The sequence below is a fragment of the Sceloporus occidentalis genome, unplaced genomic scaffold (assembly GCF_023333645.1).
Source record: "Sceloporus occidentalis isolate IW3139 unplaced genomic scaffold, rSceOcc1.0.p SCAF_1, whole genome shotgun sequence".
Lineage (NCBI taxonomy): Eukaryota > Metazoa > Chordata > Lepidosauria > Squamata > Phrynosomatidae > Sceloporus > Sceloporus occidentalis.
Genome location: NW_028316981.1, coordinates 196,865,281 through 196,889,681, shown reverse-complemented (window position 1 = coordinate 196,889,681; position 24,401 = coordinate 196,865,281). Strand labels below are relative to the sequence as shown.

General features: G+C 40.9%; 1 protein-coding gene across 1 annotated transcript in view; it reads right to left on the bottom strand.

Moving 5' to 3' along the window:
- The window catches only part of LPAR1 (lysophosphatidic acid receptor 1), a 70,528-nt gene extending 62,027 nt beyond the window's left edge, over window positions 1-8,501 (bottom strand). The window contains exon 1 of the mRNA XM_089488243.1: window positions 8,270-8,501. The gene's annotated coding sequence lies outside the window, so the exon portion shown is untranslated. The remainder of the gene's footprint in view (window positions 1-8,269) is intronic.
- Window positions 8,502-24,401: the final 15,900 nt, after the last annotated feature.

Below are 24,401 nucleotides of genomic sequence, written 5' to 3'. Positions count from 1 at the left end.
TCTTTACTGCAGTCTCCATTCTGGTCAGTGTTTAATCCTATATATTGGGCATTCTTTAATTATTTCAGTTTTCTCATTGTCTAGATTGAATTTGTGTATTTCTTCTGTAGTCATTATTTTGTTTATGTTCAGCATCAGACCTGCTTTTGCACTTTCATTTTTGACCTTCCTTATTGACTGTTCCAATTCTTTAATGTTTTCTGCTAATAATATGGTGTCATCTGCATATCTTAGGTTGTTAATGATGCTTCCTCCTATCTTCTCCCTTTTCTGATACAAGAAAGGTGATAGGATGCAGCTTTGCCTGAGCCCCCTGCCTATTGGGAACCACTCTGTTTCCCCAAATTCTGTTCTGACAGTGGCCTCTTGTCCTTGGTACAGATTCCACATCAGGACTATCAAATGTAGTCACATGTCCATGTCTTTGAGTGCATTCCACAGCTTTTCATGATCTATACAATCAAATGCTTTCCTGTAGTCTATAAAACACATGCTTATTCTTTTTTTTGTAATTCTTTGGTGCGCTCTATTAGCCATAGCATGTTTGCAATGTGGTCCCTAGTGCCCCTTCCTTTTCTGAATCCTGCTTGTACTTCTCGAATTTCTCTCTCCATGTATGGCTGGAGTCTGCGTTTATTTCAAATGCCACTGCAGACACTGGCACTGCAGGATCCAGGTTGGAGATGAAAAGATATAGATCTGGGTATCACTACAAAGTCTAAAACACTATGAAGATTCTAGAATTGCATGCAATCACACCATGCAGCCTCAAACACATGCTCAAATGCAGTGTGAACAAGATCAAAATCTCTAGCAAAGCAATATTCAAAAGGATCTTGTAGCACCTTTCATGGACTTTGCCTACTTCCTCAGTTGCTTGTAAAAGCTTATGCTACAACTGCTTTTGCTCAGTTAGTCTCAAAAGTACCACAAGATCCCTTTACAAAGTCATATTCCAGACTAACACCACTATGTTTCTGAATTCTAGAAAAGCTGTTTGTAACTTTCGTTGTTCCCAAACTCTGGTCCTCCAGATATCTTAGACTTTAGCTCCCATAATTCCTGACTTCTGGACAAGCTGGCTTCTGGGAGTTGAAGTCCAAAACAACTGGAAGACAAAAGTTTGGGAATCACTAGATTAAGTCTTGGTTATGAGCTATAAGGTCCTGGAGCAATTCCAGAAACAGGGCTCCCTTTGCACAGATGGGAAAGTTCTACTGTTAGTGTGCCAGATTCATGCTGTGGCAGATCAGGCTTGCTAGACAAGCTCTCCTTGGGATAATGGATATTTACAGCTGCTGGCCACCCAGTACCATTTCTTTCTTACCACATTCACAGTATAAGAAGCATATATTATTTTGAGTGTATATGGTGGCAGCACATAACAAGTGAAGTTTTGAAGCATTTGCTCCAACTGTACAACAAACAACACATCCTTTCCTCATATGGCTTGCACTTCAACTCTCAGAAGTCCAAGCTATGATCAACGGCAATGTAAGAGTTGAACACTAAAACATCTGGAAAGCCAAAGATTGAAAATTAATGCTCTGTGCAAGGGTGAACCAAGAAGATCTAGCTACCCTAGTCGGTGCTGAGGAATGCTTGGAGCTGCAGTCCAACCGCAACTGGAGAGCTGCACTTTGGGCAACCATGCTCTAGAACTACAAAGGAATTTCAGAGATAAGGAAATGGACATCTGGCCTTGCTTTCTGTCTTTTCTTGATCAAAATGAGAAGAAACACTATGCAGAGTGGAACAGCTCCTGCAAGATCCATTTGCAGTCGACACTAATGAAGGATTCAGAAAAAGTTGCTGGCTACAATCCTGTTCTCTAAAAGTTCTACAGGCGTGACTGGATATTTTTTCCTGATGTGGAATGTCTGCTTTCAGTTCAAAATTGCAGAAGCAGAATTGTTCATGTATTATTAAACATGCAGATGGGCACATGCATATACATTTGGTTGCATATTTGATAGCCCATTCAAATGTTTGCAATTCAACACAAGGTTTGCATAGCACAACCAATGCTGAACTATACATGCAGAGGTTTATGTTATCCACCTCCAGGGAAGGAGCTTGAACAATACAATCAATACAAGGCAGCATACCTTTCAAAACACAAAGCAGCCAACACAGATTATATATCTTCCTAATAAGTGAAGACAGTATTATAAACAGTAGGAGTGAAGTACGTTATGATAATTCAGAGAAATCTTAAGATACACACAAACAAAATAGTAGGATTGAAAGTTGTCCCTATGATATTTGAGGAAATCTTTAAAAACCAAAAAGCTATGATTTAATGGGGAGAAATGCATGGAGAAAGATCCTGTGGCTTATGATAGGATGCAATAACATAGCAAGATGATACTTTTAGAACATCCAAAGACTACAGTCTCATGAAGAAGTGTTATTTGAAGTAGTGTTCCCAGTCTGAAACACTGTAATTAGGAGAGAAAAGTATAAATGGACATAGCAAGTTTTTATTTTCTCCATTCTTTTCATATCCTTTCTTTTCCCTCTGTAGCTGTTTAAAATTGCTTTATCTCCTGAAGTAAGTGATCTTAAGTACAGGACTTCAGACTTAACTTAGTATAGGACTACAGCTTTAGATCATTAATATTTTTGCAGTTCTGTGTACATCTTATCTCACTGAGCTCCTCTGCTATGACCACTGCATTTTTGAAGTTTCTCTAAGTGATGTTGACATAAGAGGGTTTTCTGTATTGAGCAAGCACATGTATAAGTGATAACATGAGAGGGAGGAATGGAAGAAAGAATGTAAGAAAGGCCTTATGACGTTGTCCATACTAATTAAACAAATATGCTTCATTCTGTCCCAATAGACTTCATTACAAGATACAGATACATAAACAATTTACAGCAGCATGTGGATTTTTAAAGTTTCAAACACACTTGATCCTCTATCTGCCCACACATTCCTGAATTTAGAAGACTAAATGTATTCATGTGTGTGTGGGGGGGGGGGGGGGTGTATAAATAAAATGATGTTAGGGCTTTTTAAACTTTGACTGTTTGTTAATCTAAAGCCATAATTCTATGTTCCACAGCTGGGCAATACCTTTATTAGAACCAAAACAAAGCCATGCAAGTTTCTGAGTTTTGTAGCATTTCGAATGGTACTGCTGAACTGTGGATACTGACCTTCTTCCCCAACAACAAGAAGAAAAATGAATTGGATTTTTTTAATTGTATGTTCCCATACTTGAGGGTATATTTAACTGAATTCAATATGTATAGAATTTTGTCTTGCTTAAAGGAGAAAATAATGAGATATTTTCTAAATCTCAGCTACATAGTGTTCAGGATGAGATAGATTATCTGGCGCCTGGATTTCCGTCGGAGGGAAGCCTCAGCCGCCAAACCACGAGGCTTCCCACCAGCAGAAAAAGAACCCACAAAAAGTGGGTTCTTTTTGTGTCACGCTTGTGATGCCCAAGTGCGCAAATGGTGCACTCATGACATTACAAGCACGGTGCGTGTAGACAGGCACTGCCATTTTGCCACTGCCAGTATGTACTAGGGTTTGCATGGTACACGCTCCCTAACCCTACTGACGATGACACCACACCACATTTTGTCCATCTGTACCGGGCCTCAGTCCAGTTGGTTCTTTATAGTCCAGTTCAGGCCTGGTTTCTTTATAGTCCAGTTTCTTTACCTTGGTGAACAATCTCTGTTGTAACTGGACAGTGAAAGTATGCCTTTGCTGGGTCCATTGGACCTTTTGGAAGTCAGCATTATCAATCATGGTATTTCTCTGAGTCATTTTGCATAGGACTGAAGTTGGAGGCACAGTTTTATAGTGACTCTGGTCCCTAGAGGGGCAATTCCATTTGTATTTGATATCATTATTACTGGCCCATGATTTTTTCCAGGACTGTGTTTGGTCCTCCATCCTATTTAACAGAGACCTGAAACCATTGGAGAAGTCTATCTGGAGTACTGGAAGTCTATCTGGAGTCTATATGGAGTACAGGAAGCAAGTGCAATTATTATAGACAATAACCCATGACAGAAATGGCAAAGTAAAATGGTGTCTGTTATATAAAATGGCAAAATCAAGGTGTGCTTTGGAGAATACACACACACACACACGCACACCCCTACAGTCATACGTGGGCATGCTATATGCGGCTTTCAGCATATGCTGAAAGCCACACAGGAGCATGCGGGGCGCAAGGGGCAGTGCGTCCCATTCAGGACTTGAATGGGGCTTGAGCATGCACGGTATTTGGCTTACGCGGGGGGGGGGTCTGGAACAGATCCCCCACGTAAGCCAAGGGCGGACTGTAGATAGATAGATAGATAGATAGATAGATAGATAGATAGATAGATAGATAGAGATATTTTCAAGCTATGAATGGTTGAATCCATGGATAAGGAAGACCAACTATACACACACAAACTGGTGTCAGTAATGGACCAGATGAAGATGAAATTGAAGCTTAAACTCAGATAAGGCAGAGGTACTTCCAGTTAGCTAATAAAACAGATCAGGCAAGAAGGACTGAACCTGTGCTTCATCAGGATTGCACAACCCTTAAAGACTCTGGTATGAAGTTTGGATGCATGCTTGAATTTTGTTTTAAATACAGGTTGCCAAATGTTAGTACAAAACAGGATTGCATTTTCATAGCCAAGGCTAATGTACAATTAGCCTGTTCCTGGAGATAGTTGATCTGGAACATATTTACACATACACATATTTTAATACATACTGTTGAGACAACTGTAATGCACTCTCCATGGGGCTGCCTTTGAAAAACATTTATAAAACAGCTGGTCCCAAAAGCTGCAGGCAGACTATTGACAGGGGATGGTTATGTGGAATATATGACTTCTCTGTTACAACAACATCACTGACTAGTCATCTATAGACAGCCTTTCATATCAACGAATTCTTTATGCATGGATTCAACTATCCACAGCTTGAAAATGCATTCGCTGTGGCTTTGATTATTCACAGAGTTTCTTAATATGTTCTCTCTAGGAATATCTAGGTTCTCCAGTGCAACTCTATGGTTAATTTTAACCAAAGTCATACTGAAGAATCTGGAGATTCCTAGAACAGAACACCCCACTAGGCATTTGTAGCTCCTACAGTGCAATTCTGTGGTCAATATCTGGCAGATGTTGATCACAGAATTGCACTGGAGGACCTAAAGATTCCTAGAGAGGTGTTCTCTTAGGTGAAACATAGTGTTTTTGTTATTTGTGGTTTTTCCACATTCATGGGGGTCCTGTGCCTCTAACCCCAATAAAGGTGGAGGGCCAAGTGTATTCCAAAAATATGTAAATCCCAAAAATCAAATCTTGATTTTGCTATTTTATATAAGGGACACTATTTTACTATACCACTGTATATAATGGGACTTGATCATCTGTGGATTTTGGTATCCCCGGGAGGTCATGGCACCAAACTCCAACCAATTGTAGTGACCTATAAAGCTCTGCACAAGTTGAACCAGGTATCTGAAAGAGCACTTTCTCGTTTAAGAGCTTGCCCAAACTGAAACATTTTGTATGGAAAGGCCCTTCTCTCATATCTGCTACCAGCAGAGAAAGATCTGAAGACACAAGAGAGAACCTTCTCAGGGGACACCCCTAGACTGTGGAACTCCCTACCAAAGGAAGCTAGATTGGTTCCTTCTCTTGTCCTTCTGTTCTGTTGACTTTTCATTAACAGGCAAATTTCATCCCGGCCATACTTTGCATGTAAACTAGTACAGGTTGAGTATCCCTTATCCAGAATACCAAAATATTCCAAAATCCAAAATTGTCCACATGGGCGACTGAGGGAGTAATACCTTTGCTCTGGAATGTTTTAGTCTACACAGACATTGTTTCGTGCAGAAAATTATTAAAAATGTTATGCTTAAAATGACCTCCAGCCAATGTGTATAATGTGTATACAAAACATAAATGAATTCCATGTTTGGACTTGGGTCCCATCTCCAAGATATCTGATTATGTACATGCAAATATTCAATCCAAAATAATAATAATAATTCAAAATCAAAATCACTTGTGCTCCTCAGCATTTCAGATAAAGGAGACTCAACCTGTACACAGTGTCATGGGATCTAGCTGCTTGGATGCTAGCCCTTTGCTTTAATGATGTATATTTTTAAATGACTGGCTTTTAAGCTGGGTCCGAATCAAGATTTTGTTTTAATTCCATATTTTAGTATTGATGGCTGACTTGAGGACCTTCTTTTTTGGCAGAAAGATGTGGTATAAATTTAATATATGCGTGGGTGTGATCATGATTAGTCTTGGAGACTGACTAGAACCAGAAAAAAACCCTCTATATCTTTGCTAATGCAGTGGTGTGCAATACAGTTGCTAATACATACCAGACCCAACCTACAGGAATGCATTACTGGGAGCAGGGAGAGGTTCAACCATTCTGCACATTTTCAACCACCCTGATTGCAAGTATAAATACTTTGGATGTTGCCTAAATATGCTTTCTATCTTGAAACGGGTTTATATCCCTGAAAGCTCATGCTAAAATAAAAGAAAAAAAAACAGGTACTCTCAAAGATGCTGTGACATTCCTCCCCTGCTTCTTTTTTATGCTGCAAGAAAGGTGGCCAGATGTCATAACCGCAAAGGAGGACAGAGCACCAGAAAATGTAGGACATTCAAGAAAATGGTCGGCCGTGACAAAGTAAAAGCTTTAAAAACCCACTAATCTAAATTCATGCTTTTTAAGCATGCTCAAAATGGAGGACATTTTGCAATTCTTCCTGGACAAAAGGTTGGAATGTAGGACATGTCCTGAATGCAAGGGAGTAACTTCTTTTAAAACTACTATGGATGCAATGTATTTTGAATCTGTACTGAATAACAGAAGTAAACAGAAGTAAAAAATTCCTTCCAAAGGAGAATATGCAATTAACAAAAGGGTTAAACCTTGAGGGCTGGAGTCTTTCAAGTAGCCAAAAAAACCCAAGCAATAAACCCAGGATTCTTTCACTCTTCAAACTTCAAAATGCCAAATGGCTTCAACTAAGCTGGAAAATACAAAAGCATTTTGAAGTGACAACAAAAAGCAGCAACAGTTTCTAAAGGGACTATCCTTCCACATCAACTGCTACAATGATGCGAAGGAGAAATCTTGCTTACTATGCAGCAAGCCAATTTTATTTTAACATTTAAGCAAGGCCATCTCCCTCCCAAAACAAACAAACAAACAAACAACCCACATTAAACTACAAACTGGCAGAGAAAGCTAAGGCCACCACTGAATTTAAGTTTAATTTCCATGAACATCTCCAGAAAAGGGAGAAGAAAAAGAGGGAGCAAATGCCACAAGTGTCCCAAATGTAAAAGCCAGAGAGGAGTCTGCAAAGAGGAAAGAAAAGCCAAGGAGTGAGGGAGGGAAAGGGGGAAAAGTTTTCTTTCTGCAGTCTTTTCATCCTTCAGGAGGAATGCCTGGGCAGCAAATCAAAGGGAGAGAGGAAAAACAGAAATGTCTTGGAAGTGAAGGAAAAGAGGGAAGAAAAAAATGTCTTGGAAAAGAAGGGAAGAAAATGTCTTGGAAATGAAAAGAAAGGAAGGAAAATGTCTTGGGAGTGAAGGAAAAGAGAGGGAGAAAAATGTACTGGAATTGAAGGAAGAGAGGAAGGGAAATGAAATGAAAAGAGAAGAAAAAATGTCTTGGGAGTGAAGGAAAGAAGGGGAAGAAAAAGATGTCTAGGAAAAGAAAGGAAGAAAATGTATTGGTAATGAAAAGAGAGGAAGGAAAAATGTCTTGGGAGTGAAGGAAAAGGAATGAAGAACAAGGTAGTGGAAGTGAAAGGAGGTTAAGAAAAAGTGTCCTGGGAATGAAGGGAAAGAGAGGAAGAAGAATAGTGGAAATGAAAAGAGGAGGGAAAATGTCTTGGAAATGAAAAGAGAGGGAGAGAGAAATGTCTTGGAAAGGAAAAGAGAAAGAAAACAACTGTTTTGGAAATGAAGGGAAAGTGGGGCGGGGAGAGAAACACCAACACGAAGGAATAGAAAAAGAAATATACCAGGCTTTTTTAGTCTTTTAGAGTAAAGGGGGAGAGAGAGAAAGAAGAAAGTTGGGATTTTTTAGTTGGATTTGATTCCTTTCTTTCTTGCAAACTTGGCGAGGGCAGGGGGAGGGGGTGGAATCAAAGACACCCAAGAAAGAAAGAAAGAAAGAAAGAAAGAAAGAAAGAAAGAAAGAAAGAAAGGACAGCTAGTCTCCCTGCTGCAGGGGCCCGGGGCTTACCTTGCCCAGGAGGCGGAGAAGTCTCCCCAGCTTCCCCACTTGGCTGCCTGGGCTCCAGCAGGAGCTCACTTGGCTGCCAGGCGCCCAGGAGCAGCAGGAGGCAGAGGGAGCCACACCATCCTCCTCTGCCCCCTCCAAAGAGAGGGGTGTGGAAGCTGCTCTTCTGGGGGGACCTGGGAAGGTGAGGCTGGTCCTCCTGCTGCTGCTGCCTTCCTGAGCCAAAGGAAAGAGCCTTGCCAGCAGCAGGGAAAGTTGGGAGGCGCAGGCACTGCTGCTGTGGCTGGAGAGATGGCTGGCTGGCTGGCTGGCTCCCTCCTCCGCCCCACCTGGCCTCTGGCCACCGCCAAGGAGGAGAAGGCTCTCCCTACTTCCCTCCCTCCCTTCCTTCCTTCAGGCAGCCCTGAGAAGAAGAAGCCCCAGTCCTCCTCCTCCACCACCACTTTCCTCTTCCCTCTCCTTTGGCGCCTTCTCACCTGTCCCCCTCACACAAGGCAGCCCCAAGAAGATAAAATAGGAATAATATTACTTCTTCTTTTTCCTTTTTCCTTTTTCTTGAGTCCCCATATTGGGAGAAAGGCAGGCAATAATAATAATAATAATAATAATAATAATAATAATAATAATAATAATTCTTTTTCTTGAGTCTCTATATTGGGAGAAAGGCAGCCAATAATAATAATAATAATGATACAGTAATTCCTTTTCTTCTTCTTGAGTCCCTATATTGGGAGAAAGGCAGGCTATAAGAAAATATAATAATAATAATAATTCTTGAGTCTCTATATTGGGAGAAAGGCAGGACATAAGATAATAAATAAATAAATAAATAAATAATTCTTCCTCAACTCACTTATTCTCCTCAAAGAACCACCACCTCCAATATGTATTTAGTTGTTTCATTTGTTTGTCACCTTTCTCTGAGGAGGGACCCAAGGCGGATCACAGGACAAAACATTTTTTTTAATTACAATAAAATTTAAAACATCATCTATGAACAGCACACAGTGGCTTAGTGATCAAGATGCCAGTATTGACGATCGGAAGGGTGGTACTTCGAGGCCCAAGTGCCGTGTGACGGAGTGAGCTCTCGTCACCAGTCCCAGCTTCTGCCAACCTAGCAGTTCAAAAGCGTGCAAATGCAAGAATCATAGAATCATAGAATCATAGAGTTGGAAGAGACCGCAAGGGCCATCCAGTCCAACCCCCTGCCATGCAGGAAATCCAAGTCAAAGCATGCCCAGCAGATGGCCATCCAGCCTCTGTTTAAAGACCTCCAAGGAAGGAGACTCCACTACACTCCGAGGAAGGAGTGTGTTCCACTGTCGAACAGCCCTTACTGTCAGGAAGTTCTTCCTAATGTTGAGGTGGAATCTCTTTTCCTGGAGCTTGCATCCATTGTTCCAGGTCCTGTTCTCTGGAGCAGCAGAAAACAAGCTTGCTCCCTCCTCAATATGACATCCTTTCACATATTTAAACAGGGCTATCATATCACCTCTTAACCTTCTCTTCTCCAGGCTAAACATCCCCAGCTCTCTGAGTCGTTCCTCATAGGGCATGGTTTCCAGACCTTTCACCATTTTAGTCGCCCTCCTTTGGACACGCTCCAGTTTCTCAATGTCCTTTTTGAATTGTGGCACCCAGAACTGGACACAATATTCCAGGTGGGGCCTGGAAGATAGATAGGTACCACTTAAGTGATAAGGTAACAGCATTCGGTGCAGTCCTTGGACAACGCTGGTTCTTTGGCTTAGGAGTTTATCACACTGGGGCTGATTTCAGCATTAAAAAGAGATTAAAGCACATTTAAAGCATCCTGAAAATGAAGCGGAAATGGCAAGTAATTGCAGGAATGATTATCACACGCAATTGTGCAAATAAAGTGATATTGAAAATGCATTTCCACTGAAATCCTGAAAGTAAAAAGATGTGCATTAATGCTTCTTTGTGACCACATTAGTAGCGGGTTTTGTGTGATGTCATGTGAAATTGTTTTGCGTAATTACACAATTATTCTGGGATAGTCACAGGATAAACTCCCACTCTCCTTTGTGTGATAAACCCCTTAGTAATGGAGATGAGCACCACCCCCTACAGTTGGTTACAACTAGACATTCATGTTAAGGGACTACCTTTACCTTTACTAACCTAGAAACAGCATACAATCACATAAAAATATACCAGTGTTAAAAGGCATGACTAAAACACACCTACTCCTTAAATACCACCCTTATATAATTATACAGTGGTCCCTCCACATTCACTGGGTTTAGAGGTGAAGGACCCCCATGAATGTGGAAAAACCACAAATAAAAAAACACTATTCTTTTTACCTAAGACAACACCTCTCTAAGACTCTCCTAGGGAGTCCCCTGGTGCAACTCGATGGTCAACATCTGCCAGAAATTGATCATTGAATCATGCTGGGTTCAATGCCTAGAGAAGTGTTTTCTTTAGGAACTTCTAGGTTCTCCAGCAAAACTGTATGGTCAACTTCTGCCGGAGTTGTGCTGGAGGACCTAGAGATTTCTAGAGAGAACGTATTAATCAAAACTGCAAATAAGCAAAGCCGCAAAAATCAAAGCCATAAATGTGGAGAGCCAACTGTATATCAAATGCCTGCTTAAATAAAACCCTGTGGAAGGGCATACCATAGGGTGGGAGCAGTCACTAAGAAGTCTCTGTCTCGTGTCCTCACCAAGTGAGCCTGGGATGATGGTGAGACTCAGGGAAAGCCTTCCCCCAAAGAGCTTAGTGTTCTGGCAGTTTCATATGGAGAGATATGGTCCCCATATGAACCTGCCACCAGACAGGAATACCTTTATGGGGACAACCCAAATGGACAATATACCTGCCTCAAGCTTTTGGAGTTCCCACTGGTTTCTTCATGGGGGAAAAGGTGTTATAAATCTTACAGGAGGAGGGAAGAAAGAAAATTATGAGGATGTTAGTCCCAAGTCTACATTTAGTCAAAATGTGGCTGTTCAGGTGGTATTGGGAGCAGGGTGAACAGAGGTCCTAACCACAAAGGAGGACAAGGCACCAGAAAAAAAATGGAGGGCATGCAAGGAGAAATGGAGGGCATGGCAACATTAAAGCTAAAAACAATCTTATAAATGTAAATCTATGCTTCATGCTCCAAATGGAAGACATTTTGGAATTCCTCCTGGACAGAAGGATGACAAGTAGGTCATGGCCTGGAAGAAGTCTCCTCAAGTCATTTATTCTCCATCAAAGAAACGTCCCTCCAAATGTTGGGTTCTCCTCCCCCTCCCCCCCTCACAACAACACAGAAATCCTGTTATTCTCTGCTAACCTTTTCTCCAGCTACTTCAGCAGCTCATACATCTATAGAACCAGATAAAAATGAAGGACTGTATGTGTGTGTTGTGTGCCTTCAAGTCATTTTTGACCCTATCATAGAATTTTCTTGACAAGATGTGTTCAGAGGAGGTTTGCCAGTGCTTTCCTCTGAGGCAGAAAGAGTGTGACTTGGCCAATGTCACCCAGTAGGTTTCATGGCTGAATTGGGAATTGAACTCTGGTCTCCAAAGTCCTAATGCAACATTCAAACCACTACGCCAAACACAAAATCACCTTTTCAGGAACAATGATTCCACCAACAGTATACAAGATATATATCTGGGGCAGCCATGTTGGCCATATAAAGTACAATAACATCCAAAATCCACAAAACAGGGAACATTTTTAGCAATCCACTTGCTGGTCTAACTTCTTCCAGAAACAGCAAACGCTTTAGCAATGGGCTTGAGGTGGGGATTGAGGTTTACTCAGCAGCCTGTCCTCACTGCACATCAGTGGAGGCATTTAAAGCTTTTTGAAGAAACAACCTCAAACCTATTGCTGAACTTGTTGGCTGTCCCCTCCAAGATTTTTGTTTAACCTAACTTTGTTCAGGTCTTCTTGATTTTCTAGTTATTGAATCTCCATCCCTTCCACACACTACTATCATCTCTTTTTTCCCTATTAAAGTTGGCTCTCACACTTGAGACTCAGTTTGAGACTTGCAGGCAAGGACCTGAATAAATCACTGGCTCATATGCATTGTGAATGAAAACTGAGTGGATGAAAGATGCAGCCAGCAGGAGGTATGTGGAAGAACTGCTTGGTTCTTCCTTAAAGTCATCCCTATGCATGAGAAAAATCGATTGCAGGGGTGCTTCAGTACAAATTTTTTACCATGACACTGGAGACCAGGGTTTGAATCCCTGCTCAGCCATGGGAACCTACTGGGTGGCCTTGGGAAGGTCTCAGCCTCTCAGCCTCAGAGGATGGCAATGGCAAACCCCCTCTAAGTAAACTTGTCAAGAAAACCCTGTGATAGGGTTTCCATAAGTCAGAAATGATTTGATGGCAAACATCACCACCAACAACCCATTTTCAAAGCAGCTACATGAAATGGCCATGATATGCACTGGTTGTTGTTGTTCATAACTTTGGGCACTTTCACACTGCCCCACATAGTGTTATGCCATGGTTCCATCCTACGAATTCCTGTGATTTGCAGTATATGAAGGGACATTTTGAATTTTCTGTCAGAGCCTAGTTCCTTACCAAACTATGAACCTCATAATTCCATAGGATTCAGCCAAGACAGTTAGATTGGAATCATAGTGCTATAATTCTGTAGCACGTAGCATCTTAGTTCCCCAAATTGAATTATTGTTGCCAGGGCACCTACTAGTTTATCATATTACCTTACTTGAAACCAGGGGGAACAGGGTAAAGTTGATATTCCTCAGAGTGATGTGTCCTGGGTCTACAAATTGTGATCCCTGATCTGCTGTTATTGAAGTGAAATGCAAATTGTTCAAGGAGAAATGACTCCCTGATGCTGTAATATACTAATTTTTTAAACTCACTGGCTCCTGCATTTGTTTTTGTTCATTGTCAGAAAGATACTCAAAGGTCTGTGACTGTGCTTGCCCTATAAACTTCCTTCTGCTTTCTAGGGATGTCCTATGCATTATTGTTGTCCTAAAATAACCACATGCTCTCATTCTGTGGCATGTATAGCCAGTTACGTTAATGATTCATTACATCCCCTTTCATTGTTAGTGGAGTCCCATTTCTTTGTCAGGCACAACAATAAATAAAGACCAATATATATGGTCTTTAAAAATGAGTCTGGTGCGGGGAGGAGAACTGTGATTTATCATATCTAGAACATTAGTCTCAAAGCATGTTCTTTGTGAATGCTTTTGCAAAATAAATCTTGGATTAAACAACCAGATAGATCAGTTGGTGTTTGTAATTATGTTTATTTTGACTAATTGACAATACAAATTATGTAAATGTAGTAATGAATCATATTTATTTGTTTACACACAGGTTTTATTATTGTTGTTATAGTTGTCTCTGTATAGATGTTTTAATTGCATTTTTCCCTATTAAGATCTCTTCACTTTCTATTTTACACATAAGGTTAATAAGAGGTTTAATAACATGCCTCTTCCTTCCATCCCTGTTGCCTTCTAATTCTTGTGCCTTGATATAAGAAGCCTTGGTGAAATTTCAATAGCTGATACAGTGGTCCCTTCCTATATGCAGGGTGGCGCATTCCCATGCCAGTATATTTGTGTCTTTCATCCTCACCTCACAATTAACACGCATTGAAAAAGAACAGTTTGGATGTGATTTTTGTGACTGGTAGTGTCAGTATTGTTTTTGCATGGTGTTTTATTTATGAACAGTGTAGATACATTGTGGGCCTGAACAGACAGACCAAAATAAAGCTGCTTTGGGTCACTTTGGAAGTATGCTGTTTAAATGCTGCATGCATCCTAAGAGGCCAGAATTCATGCCAAAGCCATGCTCCAGTCCTAGGGACTGGAACACAGCTTTGGCGCAGCTTCTGACCTCTTAAGATGTGTGTGTCATTTAAATAGCATACCTCCAAAGTGACCTGAAGCAGCTTTATTTTGGTCTGTCTGATCAGGCCCTGTGTCAGCTAAAAACCCTGAAAGCTGCAACAAACTGAGCATGCTCCACATTGGAATTGATACTAGAAATTTCCTTAATTAAGTCAGAATTCAACAGGCTTGTAATGCATGGGAGACTCATGGAAGAGTAGTGTGGATAAAAGTGAAGCTGCTCATCCCAATCTATAATGATGAAAAACAAGAAGAAACAAAATGCAACATTTACACAGACTCAGGCACACACACTGCTTGTTATAATAGGCTATTAAATGCTAAGAGGTGGTCTTAGAATGGTCCTATATAAAAAATGTGCTAGTTTTTGTCCTAGAAAGATATATCGTTTTCAGTGCAAAGATTTAATACATAGTTCATTTTACCTAGGATAAAGCTGCTCACTATGGGCATCTGCCCCAAGTTGCAGCAATCATTCGACTTTCAGCCTGGGAATGATCTTGCATACATCATTATACTTACATTCCCAAGATATATTAGTGGCCTAAGGTGCTTTTGTGTACTAATTCTGCATGGTGAGAAAGGGTTTTTTTTTACAAAAATTATTTTCCTCACAGTGGCAAATTCACTTTCCCTGGAGATTGTTCAGATGCTAAACTTGACAGCTAGGTCTGGGAGAGCAATCAACTGCCTCTACATATTGCCAACTGGTTTGTCACATATTCCATGGAACTAAATATGCTGTCATGCAGGTGGATGCTTGCAGTTTCTTCTCCTGTATTATTGTGTTACTTGAGTAATTGCTTGACAATATTTGATTATTTATTCATGGGTGGTTTTTTTTGTCAAATGTTCTACATTATATGCTCCACTTAGAAGCGGTGTGGGCAACTCTCATGGATTACAGGGCCATATTGCCTCCAGGTGACAGTGAAGAGCTGCATCCCCTTCCCCACAGTGAATTTATCCTCAAATAGAGATGTGGGGGCAATTTCCCCACACTTTGGGTCCTTTCTGGGCCAGTTAGACACAGGAGAGCCCCCTTTTTTCCCTAGGAGGAAGTTACCTAGGTTTGCAAAAAGGCCTCTTCTGAGCCTAAAACTGCCTCCCCTCGCATCCCCAGGTGACACTTGAGAGGCATTTTCAGCCACAAAAACACTTCTTTATCCAGAAGGACAATGTTGGTATGTTGGTAAGTAACCCTGTCACCAGCTATCCAATAAATGTTTACATACCTACCACCCTATTTCTGGTTCTTGTAGGAGCATGCCACAGGAGTCTAAATTAACAGAAGTCCATACACCAACTGATGGTAGACCATTCACATGCATTTTGAATGAACAAGTCACAGACAAATCATGTACATTGTATGTCAGAGTCAGACGTAGTAGTGTATTATCAAATAAATACCTTCTAGGTCCTGCACTCTCCTGTGCTACTTAAAGTAATGATGATCCCTTAATGGGTGCTGGTTTATAAGCCATTGACAACCAGTCTATGGAGACTTTCCAGGTAAATGAGTTGTAGTCTGTGGGCACAAATATGGTACCAGTCCTTGGCACATTAGAAAACAAAATGCCAGTATTCCACTTGAGATAGCCTGAGAATCACAGTATTCATCTATTTAATCTTTTGCTTTGCATCTCAAACCTTGACAACTGCAACGGTCCTCTTTGAATCATCTGATCATCTACTTTTATTTCATTGATGGCCTTTATACATCAAGCTGTTGTGACTCCGTTTGCCTTTCAAGGTCAAGGAAGGTCTGGGTAAGTAAGTAGAAATCTAGAGAAATGTGAGGGGCTAATCATTTCATACAACATTATCACACTGGAGGAATGTCTCCCAATTTTGAAAGAAAAGAAAGTGGGGCCAATTTGGAAATGAACACAAATACGTGGATGGTTATCACACCACAGAGGAACACAGCGCCCATTCCAAAGCCAAAGCAGTGCAAATGCAAAAGAAATTATCATATGAGTGCGTACCCATCATAGTCTAGAATTTGAATTAGCATCCCTGCACATGCGCAGTGAGGGCAGAATCAGATCGTGACCTTTTTATACTTCCAGCAGGGCTTGCTTCCAGTTTTGCCTTGTTTCACATTATTTGCTCATTCACTACCCCTTATTTCATGTTATTTAGGCAGTTCACCAATTGAAAACCAGTCGAAAGCAACCTTGTGCTCGGTTTGGGCATTGGACTATGGCTCTAGGAGGCAGGGATAGAATCCCACTGGGTCACCTGGTGCAAGTCACACTCTCTCAGCCTCCTCAGAAAATGGCACTGGCAAACTCCATCTAAATAAACCGGCCAAGAAAACTCTGTGATAGGGTCGCCCTACCTAGGGTTGCCTTAAGTTGGAAATGACTTGAAGACAAACAACAACATTGGACAAGTCACACTCTCTCAGCCTTGGAGGGTGGCCATGGCAAACCTCCTCTGAATAAACCTTCCCAGAGAACCAGGAGGGATGGAGAGAGAAGAAGGGCACCAGGAAGGAATCATGCGAAACTCAGCTCCCGAGGTACCCCCGAGACCCAAATCCGACCAGGCTTCTCCTCGCAACTCAAAGGCTCAGCAACCCAAAACCTGGGGGGGTGAGATCTCTGGCTCTGCCCCGCTGGAGTTCCTGTGATGCAATTAGCCATATATAGTCTTTGGTATCCCTAGCAATGATGTCAGAGGGAACCCCTTTCTCACAGCCCCCCCCTCCTTTCAAGCCTCTGGACAGAATGGAGGAGGGGGTAGGAGGCATGCTCAGCATTCTGTGCTACAAAAAGAGCCCCCCCCCCCCCCCGAGCAGCACAGGAGTACTTATCTCCTGTGTACTTCACTTTTATGGCCTCTTTGCTCACAGAGAGAGCAACCAGAGAGCAAGGAGAGAAAATTGCAGTCAGCAAAGGAGCTTGGGAATTGTAGTCTGATTCGAAGGTAATCCAAGAGTGACTGAGACATGCATTCCATACCTGGCAAATTCGAATTGAATGCAACTTTGGAGTGGAACAAGATGTGTAAATTCTCTGTTTCTCCAAATTTACCTATCTCTTGGTTGACCCTGGATTGGATTTGAATTCACTTAGCATTGCCTTCGATTACATGTTGTTACCAAGTATGGTTTTATATAAATTTTGGGTGCCATGCGATCTAAATCTATGACCCGTAACTGACCCCATCGCTAGCCGCCATTACCCTAAAAGTGAGCTGACCACATAGCCAGCTGTCTTGCTAGGCTTGGTCCCAGAAAAAGGTAGAATTTCAGCCTTTCAGCAAGCAGTTTTGGGAGTTGCCATACCAGTATCGCAAGCTACCCAAAGAAGAGAGGACAATAGAGGCAGCCTCCTCCTCAGTGAGCGAGTAACTTAACAGCTCTGCTATCAAGATATTTGTCTCCCCCTGAAAAGTGCCAGACCTCCTCCTTGTGTATCCATTGTGTAAGTTTCAGCTTAAACAAAGATAAAGTCATCAAGCCTTTGTTCGCCAGGCTGCCATAGCCTGAGGTTATGTTTAGGGGTATAAAAGGACCCCAATTCCAACCCTCCAGTGGGCTTGTTGAGCTTTGAGTTCCAAACCTGATACCTTGCTTATCGACCAGCCTGCTCCAAGCTTGCGATCTTGAGCCTTTGGGCTCCGCTGAAATCACTCGAGCTAAGCCAAAGCTCACTGTCTCTCAGGCCTCTAGTTAGCCTTGCCTGCTGGAACTCAGCTCCTAGCCACTGCGGTCGCCGCTTGCTTTCCCCATTCCCGCGGCTATGTCTCACCATTCACCATCCCTCACATCCGTTGCTTTGGAGAAGACTCCTAAGGTAATTATCCCAATGGTGCCTCTATCCTTTCTCCTTTACTCCCGATCTCTCCCCTCTCTTGCTTTAGCATTGAATGTGTGTGTGTGTGTGTGTGTGTGTGTGTGTGTGTGTGTGATCCCTTTTGTTGTGTGGCTTTAGTAAATGTTCATATTTTTATTGCAACTCATTGGCATTCAAGTCTCTGTTTCTTGGGGTTGGACTAGATGACCTCTGGTATACACATAGGGACCCGATCCCACTGCATGCGTTGTTAGGACATGCCTCTCATAAATTCCCCTAATTCGATCCTTCCTAACAATGTGATAACTTCTTGTGACAAAACGTAAACCCCTATGTTTGCACCCCGGATCACGCTGCATTAACCTTCCAATTTGCTCTGTGTGATAAACATCCATAGAATCATAGAATCATATTTCAGTTCCATTATGTTTGATCAACATGTGTTTTACTGAACCATATACCTATTGTCTTCATGCACAACAACTTCTTAGTACAGTGGTACCCCGGGATACGAATGCACCGCGTTACGAAATTTCCGGGGTACGAAAAACTTAGATTTAAAAAAACTGTTCCGGGTTACGAAGGATTTTTCGGCTTACGAAGATTTTTTCGGCGCGTTTCGGCGCGAAATTCAAAAGCCGCCGCTAGCCGCTAGCGGCTTTCCAGCGGCTTTTCGGGTTGCGAAATGTATCGGGTTACGAACGGCGCCGCGGAACGAATTAAATTCGTAACCCGAGGGAGCACTGTATAAATTACTTGAATAGTTTTGCAGTCTTGGGATGAAAGGAAAGAGACAATCATTCATGCTTATACAGTATATGAGACATCAATCAGCATTTCACATACAATAAAAAAAAGAGGAAAGCATATGGTTTAAAAGGACTTTATTGTTGTTGTTGTGGGCCTTCAAGACACTTCCTACTTATGGAGATCCTAAGGCAAACATGGGTTTTCTTGGCAAGATTTGTTCAGAGGAGGTTTGCCATCGCCCTTCCTTGCGGCTGAGAGAGTGTAACTTGCCCAAGGTCAACCAGTGGGTCAAGCTGGGATTCAAACCGTGGCCTCCAGAGTCATAGTCCATCTTACTGAATGTAATTTCTTTCACATCAGATACATACAGCTCTAGTGGCCTAAACACCCTAAAGGTATCAGATCCTTTCTGATTTTGGAAAACAAGTAGGGTCAACCCTGGTTAGTATTTGGATGCGAGACTACCAATGAATATCAGAAGAAGAAACTGGCAAAAGCACCTCTGAGTATTCCTTGCCTAAGAAAAGCCTATGAAAATTTTGAGGTTGACAGGTAAATTGAAGGCTCATACACACACACACAATTCTAAGAAATGAAACATATTTATGTAATTGTACACAGATGCACATTGCGTGATTAATTACGGAGCTACTTCTGGCATCTCGATCTTAAAATCTGAGGAAAGGATAAGATTCCAAATGAATATTTTTTCACTGACTTAGATTAAAATTTTATTCTGTACAAATAGATTTACTCAAAGAAAAACATGTTTCTTAAAAATCCAGAAGCTTGTTAATTTCATACCTTTCTTACTGAGCTTTGTTACTTAATTCTGTTCTGCATTAAGGTTTTTTTAAAAATATCTTGAGTGTCTGATTTATGCTCAGAAAAGGCAGGAAGTTCTAAATTAAGATGAAAAGTCTGTTTCTGCCCATTCAGTCAATGTCTGTATAATATTACAAGGTTCTTTTAACTGATTTCTAGTTGTGATTTGAGACTAATACCTTTAGGCACATGAAATTTAATTAAGGATAAGGTCTGAGCTTTTAACTAGATGCAATCTGTTTTATGTATGGTCAGAAAACCAAAATCCAGATCCTTCAAATGTATCTGACCAAAGTATAGCAGCCTTCTGGTGTACATTAGAAGTAGACATTGTTTACCAAAAATATATAAATGATTCTGAGAAAGAAGCTACAGTCTGAGCATATTTTAATGAATTCTGTTTACTATTCTTGCCACATATTTTATGTTTAGCAAATATGATTAATTCACACAGCATTTTTGTACATTTCTGTACATGTTTTTTTAACTGAAGTTTGATCTATTCTGTTTACTGCCAGATCTTTGAGGATCGGTGGGAAATGGACATCCATTTTCATGTCTTTAATGGCTTTGGGAGGCAGAGCAATCCAAATCAGGGAAATGGCACCAATGGTGGGAACTCACCTCTTTTGGTACCACAACTCACAATTCAACTTGGGCAGCCTGATACATTATGAAAAGTCTAAGATTTCATCTGCACTTCAGAATTAATGTAATTTGACACCACTTTAACTGCCATGGCTCAATGCTATGGAATTGTGGGATGTGTAGATTTATAAGATATTTAGCCTTCTCTGTTTCTGTGCCACAACAAACCACAAATCCTAGGATTTCATAAGATGGAGCCATGACAGTTAAAGCACTGTGAAAATGCATTGATTCTGCAGTGTCACAGTACCTTGTGTTTCAGATATCCCTTGCAGTTTATAATATGGCTGTTGCCTATCATTGCCTCCTTGGAGGCATTTAAGAGGGCACTTAAGATGGATCTCTTCTGGCGAGCCTACTCACCTGTCCTTGTATAAGAGATATCCCCCATCCTCTGATTGTTGTATAACTCTATTGTATTGCCACTTGATGATGAGCTAGTTTTATATTAATTGTTATTCTATTTTATCTATGTGTTTTATGTGAATTTTAGTGAACTGTAATCCTGCCTTGATCCATCTGGGAGAATAATAATAAACTATATTATTATTATTATCATCATCATCATCATCATCATCATCATCATCATCATTATCATCATGTTCTGGTTCCTCACCTATTCTTTTTTTATTCTAGGCTGTGATTAATTAATAGGTACTATGGTAGATGTTTGCCTGGAAATCAATGGCAGACACTGCCATGGAAGTTATTCTTCTCATAAATGGGTACTCCTATCCAAACCTACCCACAGGTGCCATTAAACCCATTGATCTTTCTAATGGATATGTACAGAACTCCAGTGAACTCAGAAAGTAGAAGAAGTAGCCAAATCCTACACATAGCAACAAAACTATCTTCAGAAATTCATGTATCAGTTCCCATAACCGGCTTTTCAGATGCTACTGGAAAGTGTGCACCTAAATTTGTTTACACCTGGCTACCTTATCTTCCCAACTGATTGTTACACTAGAAAGAAACCTTAATGAAATAATTCTTTTGCTTTATGCATCATCTCAGAATGGCAGGGCCAGTACACTGGAAATGGTCTTAGGGTCTTCAGTAGCACATGATGGGATGGATGGGCTGTTGGTCTCTGAAGCAAGAAAGCCAGGTTTAAATCCCCATTTAGCCATTATATTCAATGGGTAGCCTTGGGCAAGCTGAAATCTGTCAGAACTATTTTATACTGTGCCAAATACAGAATGGTGCTTGCATGCATTTTTTTTTGTTCTCAAGATATATGCAATTGTTGTCATCCCACACAGAAAACCTCTGTTTACACATAGGGGCAATTATAATTATTTATTTATATAACTGTTGAAAGATTTTCCCCACCACCGTTCAATCTACCAGGGACACAGTGTTGATGTGCAATAGGTAAAAACATTTAAAACATAATTAAAAACATATGAAAAACAGAGTAAAAATTCCCCCTAGAAACTAATTTGGAAATAACAGACAATTAAAAACATCAAGAGCAGCCAACCCAAATTTTCAGAATCAAAGGGCAATCAAAGTAGCACAGGTTTGGCTGCCTCCTGGAAATTCAGAAGGCATAGAGCCAGACTAATTCTCTTGGGAGGCATTTTCATAGTCATGGTGTTGCTACAGAAGAAGTAGTGGCCTCACAGGTCGGTGGAACCTGTAATACTCCCTCTGCTAAGGATCTTTTTTTCCCCAGGCAGGTTAATATGCTAAGAAAAACCTATGATAGGGTCGCCTTAGGGTCATCATGAGTCAGAAATGACTTGAAGGAACACAACAACAACATGTCACCCCCAAAAGCTATTTAGGACTTTGAAGGACAAGACTAGAATCTTGACTCGAACAAGAAGCAGCTTGGAAACCAGTGTTGTTCTTGTAAAACCAGTGTTTTATGGTCTCTAAAATGCACACCTGGCAACTGTCTGATCACCACCTTTTCAATAGCTGTAGTTCCTAAGCACTTTTCAACAGCAGCCCTGCACACAGCACAATACAGTAATTAAAACATGAACCACTCTGGTCAGACCAGTCCTCCCTAGGAAAAGATACAGCTGGCACAGAAGCTAAAGCTAGATCACGGTGGTCCTGGTTACAACAGCTACCTAGCTTTTCAGGAGGAGTGCTGGGTCCAAGAGCACTCCAAAGTTAGAATGTGATCTTTCAAAGGGATTGCAGCCCTATTGGCTACACTGCCAAAACCAGGTTAGCTTTCCTATTGGCCAACAGAACTTCCATTTTGTCTGGATGAGCCACCTGTCTGGATGAATCCCAGCAAAGATTCAGGACTTCAAAGTCTCCTTGGCATCAGTTGTAAAAGTGAGTTGGGTATTATCCGCATACTGGGTATGGGGTGGGTTATACAGTACTGCTATTACTTTTACTCAAGTTCCAGATCTGTCCTGGCAAAAATCGTCCTGCTAACCTTCATCTAAAGGATGTGCGAGAATCTGCTTCCCACCCATACTGGAAAAAACAAGTAAAAAGGGTCTTGCGCTGCATGACAGTTGAACAATGGAGGGGACCCAGTTGGCAAAAGATGTGCTGATTCATTGTAAACCTTTTGCATCTTCCACTGGCGAGGGAACATAACATGAACTTCAATATGCACCTTCTTGTACAGATTTTGGCATATATACGGAAGGGCTGTTTTGTCATTTCTTTGTTAGTCAGCTCAATAAGAAGTTTTAAAAAACCTGCCTTTACAGTATCACTGGCATCTATTTTATGAGGCTGTAATTGTTTCCTCACTTTTTCATATCTTGATTCAGCTGACTAGAGTAAATTAGTTTGTGGTGCTGTAATGGAGGTTACAGGCCACTGGACCCAGTCCAGGGTGCCTTTGAGTGCATCTACACCGTGAACATAATGCAGTTTGATCCCACTTTAAGTGTTGTAGCTCCATCTTATGGAATCCTGGGATTTGTAGTTTTACGGAATCTTTAGCTTTCTCAGGCAATGCATGCTGGTAACTCACAAAACGACAGATCCCAGGATTCTGTAGGCTGGAGCCATGGCAGTTCAAGAGGTGTCAAAACGCATGATTTCTACAGTGTAGATTAGCCCTTAGGATGATCCCCCATCACTCTTATGGGGATGCAAGTCTAGGATGTGAGCTCACAACAGGCCTCTGTCCACACATTCCTGATCAGACTTGGAACACAATGTAGTTCTAAGAAGGCAGTCTTTATTACTGTGAATCTGCTGCATAGCTCTTAACAAAAGTAGTGGTACACTGTAGCCTTAAGTAAACTAGATCTATAATAAACAAATCAGCAGATACTACCATCATGCGTAATAGAAATACGGTAAAGCATACAAAATTACATGCTTGTGAATCATAGTTCTCAATTTTCTAGTTGTATTTGAGCACTGAAGGGGAACTTGGGATGGGAAAATATCTACAAGATCTGTTCTCGTGAAACTAAAATATGTCTTCATTATACAGGTATACCTCAGTTAATGAAATAGATGCATCCCTGGACTTTATCTCTAATAATAATAAAAAATAGTACCAGTATCCTATCTTATCATATAAAAACATGCTGAATCTTCTGGAGACCACCTGAAGGCTTCTTTCAAAATGCAATACAGAGATTGTTTTTCTTTTTCTTTCACTAGACTCCACACTTCTTATGATTATCATTTTGCTGACTGAATTTATAGATCTGTGTTTTGTAAACATGCTGGGAGGAGCTGTTGAGACAGCTGTTCTCTGCTTTCCTTTCCCACTTTGCTTTGCTGTTCATACATGCGCACTTAAGGGTTTCTGGAAGCTAAGCAGAATCAGCCCCAGTTAGTACTTGGATGGGAGACAGTCAACAAATACCAGGTGCTGTAGGCTGTATTTCAGAGGAAGGAACTGGTAAAACCACCTCTGAGTATTCTTTGCCTAAGAAATTCCTATGAAATTCATGGGGTTGCCATGACACCAGGCAACTTGAACATATACACACGCTGTATTATTTATACTTAAGGTCAAAATGTGGCTGGCATCTTTCATAAAATAAATTATTAGTTTCTAGTACTAGTTTCACACCTGTGAACCCTGACTCTTTCCTCTTCTGTATTTGTTTATAGTGTTGCACATGTTACTGGACAGTGTTTTCTGAACAATTAATTTAAAATTAATTTCCAGAGTAATTGTTAAAATCTGTGACTTTTAAAAGATTTTTCTGCTAGGACGAGTTTTAGAATTGTTTAATTGTGAACAATTGTTTAAAATAATGC